We start from the raw sequence: 4254 nt of genomic DNA, 5'->3' as shown, positions 1-4254 counted from the left end.
AGGAGCCCATAGGGCTCATGCAAGTGTGTGCACTCTCAGAAAGAGCTTTGGCATCGGACAAAACAGCGCTCAGTCTCCGGCTCCTGCTCTGTGTGGCCTGGCTCTGTGGCCTTGAGCAGTTGGTGGAGCTCTGAGCCTCACTTTCCCATCTGTGATGAGGGGGTGATATCACCTGACTAAAGGGCTACCAAGACGATTTGGGCAGAGCAAGGGGCCTGTCGGTGAGTGGCCCACAGCAGCCAACCTGTAGGCCCTGTTCCCTTGTTGCTTCTTTCCAGCTATTTTTGGTGGTCACTCCTGGGTGGACACCACTCCACCAAACTCAGTGGAGTGGCTGGAGGGGAAGTGGGTTTTAGCTGGGGCTGTCGGCCACTCCTGGCCAAGGGACAAGGTTGCAGAGTTGATTCTGAACGTTGGACATGTCTTGGGGTGGGGGTACCTCTGTCATATTATCAGACTCCTCCCATGACTGCTCAAACCCAAATTTCCCCCTGATGGCTTTGCTGAACTAGGCTGGGATCCTTGCCCTCATGAGAATCATAGACGTCATTCAGAGCCAGCTTTTGCACCTGACCTGACCCAGGCCACCTCTCTCCTTGGCACAGGCTGCAGGTCTTGTTCTGGGCCAGGACTGCTAGCCTGGTGGTCCACAAAGGTAGATGCTGTCCAGACAGGTACTCCACTTCTAAGAGCAATTTCACGCCATCAGCACCACTTCGGGCAAGCCATGCCTCTCTCTAGGCCTCAGTTTCCCCACCTACACACAGAAAGGCGAGGGCTGGCCTCACAGACTCCAATGTCCAAATGCAGATGGATAAGTCAGAGCACAGGTCTCTGGGAAAAACAGAACATTACTGATGTGGCCTGAGATATCAGATGTCTGTGGATCACGACGCAGCCTCCTCTGGGCAGAATAATTCCAGTTTCCCAAGTTAATCGTCTTGGGAGCAAGTGTCTGGGCATCAAGTCCTGCTCGGTGCTGTCTCTGGAGCTCCCTCCTACCTTCCCAAACCCACAGAGGCTGTCCTGACCAGTTGACGTGGAATATAAATTACTCCAGAAGAGATTTCCTTGGAGACAGCTCAGGGTGGGGGACCAATGAGAGACTCATGGGACCTTTCCTGACGCTCTGGGCTCTGTTCTCCTTTGCATCTCGGGACACCCCGAGGTCTCAGAGCAAGAGCCCTCTTCCCCCTTTTCTTCAAACGTCCATGTGCCATTGTTAGCTGGGCCCATGCCCTCTCGAGGACTGTCACCACCTTCATGCTGAGTCTGACGATATGACAGAGAGACTCACACCCCAAGACACGTCCAACTTTCAGAATCAACTCTGCAACCTTGTCTCTTGGCCAGTATCAGCCGACAGCCCCAGCTAAAGCCCACTTCCCCTCCAGCCCTCAGATCACCTTCTGTTCCCCCAGAAAATCCTCCCTCACCCACAGCCTCAGAGCAGATTATCAGTGTGAACTGAATCATGGACTTTCGCAAAACCATCCAGCGGGGCCCACGAACACAGCTGTATTTGGCAGCACAGTCCCGGCGCAGAGGCTGCAGGTCATGCATGTCCAGAAAGGCAGGCCCTGTCACCCCCTGGGCCGCCTCCTGCTTTTAGCTCTCCAGGCTGGGGGATTTTGTTTGTGCACACTGTAAAAATTCACGCTCATCTGAAGGCACGTTCCATGCACACGTTATTTATTGTGAGATCAGCGTGCGATTACAACACAGCCAGCTGTATTCTGAGAACAGGCGGCTTGCGACCAGAGAGCCGCGCCTTGAAGCCCATCACCTCCTCGCCCACATGCGTTTCCCGTCAGATCTGAAAGGCGACAAGGGGAGAAAGACAAGCCCATCCATCAGCCTGCACCTCTGGGGCCTACGTGACCCAGAGTTCTCCGAACTCGTCCAGTGTCCACAGCCCAGCAACACGCATCAGGGCTGAAGAAAGAGAGAAATACCGTTCCCTGGGACAGTGATGTGGACCAGCCCCACCGATTCCCTCGCCGCCTGGGTAACTCACTCCATGCTGTGTCCTTGGCTTCCTCTGACGTTACGAAACCCAACCCTGCGCTTTTTTCTTTGCTGCCTTTTAAAGACAGAAGAACAGCTGACACTTCCCTTTCGGCCGGCACCGTCCTGGCATGGGGAAAACGCAGATGTAGGCAAGTCAGTTGACATGTTGACAAACCACTGGATTGGAAAATAAATCTACCCTGATCAAGTCACAAAAGCACGGGGAAGGAGGCGCCGGGGGCAGCGCGAAATCCCGGGCACGGCTGCCTCCCGCCCCACGCCCAGGACCGGGAAGGGCCACGCAGCTGTGATGTTTTTCTCTCCAAAGGGAATTAATCATTTCCAGACGCCGGCCCAGCACCTGGTGCCCAAAGCCATAGGCCTGGGAGCTGTGCAGGTCTTGCAGGCAGACGACACCACTTAGCGGACGCGATTTCTTCCCTGGTGCCACTGCCTGGTGCGTGCAGAGAAACTACTCCCAAGTGGGAAGTGAGTGGCTTGTTGAGGCTTGGGACAAAGCTCAGGGGTGTCCCAGGTGAACCCCCTTCTCTAAAGCAGGTCCCTCCCTGCTGTGACACTGAAATGACATCACAGGGCACTGAGGACATGGGGCCCGTCCCCTGCTGCTGCAGTGCAGTGCCACCTGCAGGCCGTGTGGCCTGAGCAGGCTGTGTCATCTCCAGGCCTGCAGTCTCTCGTCTGTAGGAAGAGGATGATCAGTAGCCCAGCCTTGGAGGTTTGTGTGGCGGGGGCGGGGGGGCGGAATAAACCAAGTAACCAGGGGCGGGAGCTTAAAGAGTGATTGCACCAAGCCACACTCTGCAGGTGCCGGGCCACGCTGGGGCCTGAGTGTTTGTGTCCCTCCACATTCATTTGTTGAAATCCTTAACCTCAAAGTGATGGGATTAGGAGGTGGGGCCTTCGAGAGGTGATGAGGTTAAGAAGCAGAGCCCTCATTAATGGGTTTAGTGCTTTATAAGAGACCCTAGAAAGCCCCCTTGCCCCTTCCGCCATGTGAGGGTGCAGTAAGATAACCATCTATGAGGAAATGGGCCTCACCAGCCACTGACTCTACTGAGATCTTAATCTTGGACTTCCCAGCCTCCAGAACTATGAGAAAGAAACTTCTGTTGTTTATAAGCCACCTAATTTATGGGTTTTTTGGGGTTTTTTTAGAGACAGGGTCTCGCTCTGCCACCCAGGCTGGAGCACAGTGGTGAGATCATTGCTCACTGCAGCCTCAACCTCCTGGGCTCAAGCAATCCTCCTACTTCAGCCTCCTGAGTAACTGAGACTGCAGGTGCACACCACCACACCCAGCTAATTTTAAAATGTTCTGTACAGATATGGATCCTCCTGTGTAGTGCCCAGGCTAATCTCGAACTCCTGGCCTAAAGTGATCCTCCAGCCTCAGCCTTCCGAAGTGCTGGGATTACAGGTGTGAGCCACCATGCTTGGCCTCCAATTTATAGTATTTTGTTAAAGCAACCCAGATGGACTAAGACAACTCTCATAATCAATATCATCATCCTTATCATCACCACCATCACCACCATCATCACCATCACCACCATCCCCACCACCACCATCACCACCACCACTACCATCACCACCACCACCATCACCACCACCATCACTACCATCACCATCATCCTCATCATCACCATCATCACCATTACCTCCATCATCACCACCACCGTCATCACCACCACCATCATCACCATCATTACCATCATTGTCATCACCACCATCATCACCATCATCACCATCATCATTACCATCATTGTCATCACCACCACCACCACCACCATCACCACCACCACCACCATCACCATCACCATCACCATCACCATCATCACCATCACCACCATCCCCACCACCACCATCCCCACCACCACCATCCCCACCACCACCACCACCATCACCATCACCATCATTACCATCATCGTCATCACCACCACCATCACCACCACCACCACCATCATTACCATCATTGTCATCACCACCACCACCACCACCATCACCATCACCACCACCATCACCATCACCATCACCATCACCATCATCACCATCACCACCACCATCACCATCACCACCATCACCATCATTACCATCATCATCATCACCACCATCATCACCATCATGATCATCACCACTGTCACCACCACCATTATCAACACCATCATCACCACCATTATCACCTTTATCACCACCATCATCACCATCACCACCATCATCATTACC

General features: G+C 53.7%; 1 long non-coding RNA gene across 1 annotated transcript; it reads right to left on the bottom strand.

Annotated features, from left to right (window-relative positions):
* Positions 1 to 1665: 1665 nt before the first annotated feature.
* Positions 1666 to 2525, bottom strand: LOC134757468 (uncharacterized). Its single transcript, XR_010131461.1, has 3 exons — positions 2372 to 2525; positions 2018 to 2133; positions 1666 to 1816 (listed from the first exon to the last, which is right to left on the bottom strand). It is a non-coding gene; the product is annotated as an uncharacterized lncRNA (long non-coding RNA).
* Between the last annotated feature and the right edge of the window lie 1729 nt (positions 2526 to 4254).

The sequence above is a fragment of the Gorilla gorilla genome, chromosome 18 (genome assembly GCF_029281585.2).
Source record: "Gorilla gorilla gorilla isolate KB3781 chromosome 18, NHGRI_mGorGor1-v2.1_pri, whole genome shotgun sequence".
Classification (NCBI taxonomy): Eukaryota; Metazoa; Chordata; class Mammalia; order Primates; family Hominidae; genus Gorilla; species Gorilla gorilla.
This window is presented reverse-complemented; position numbering and strand designations above follow the sequence as displayed.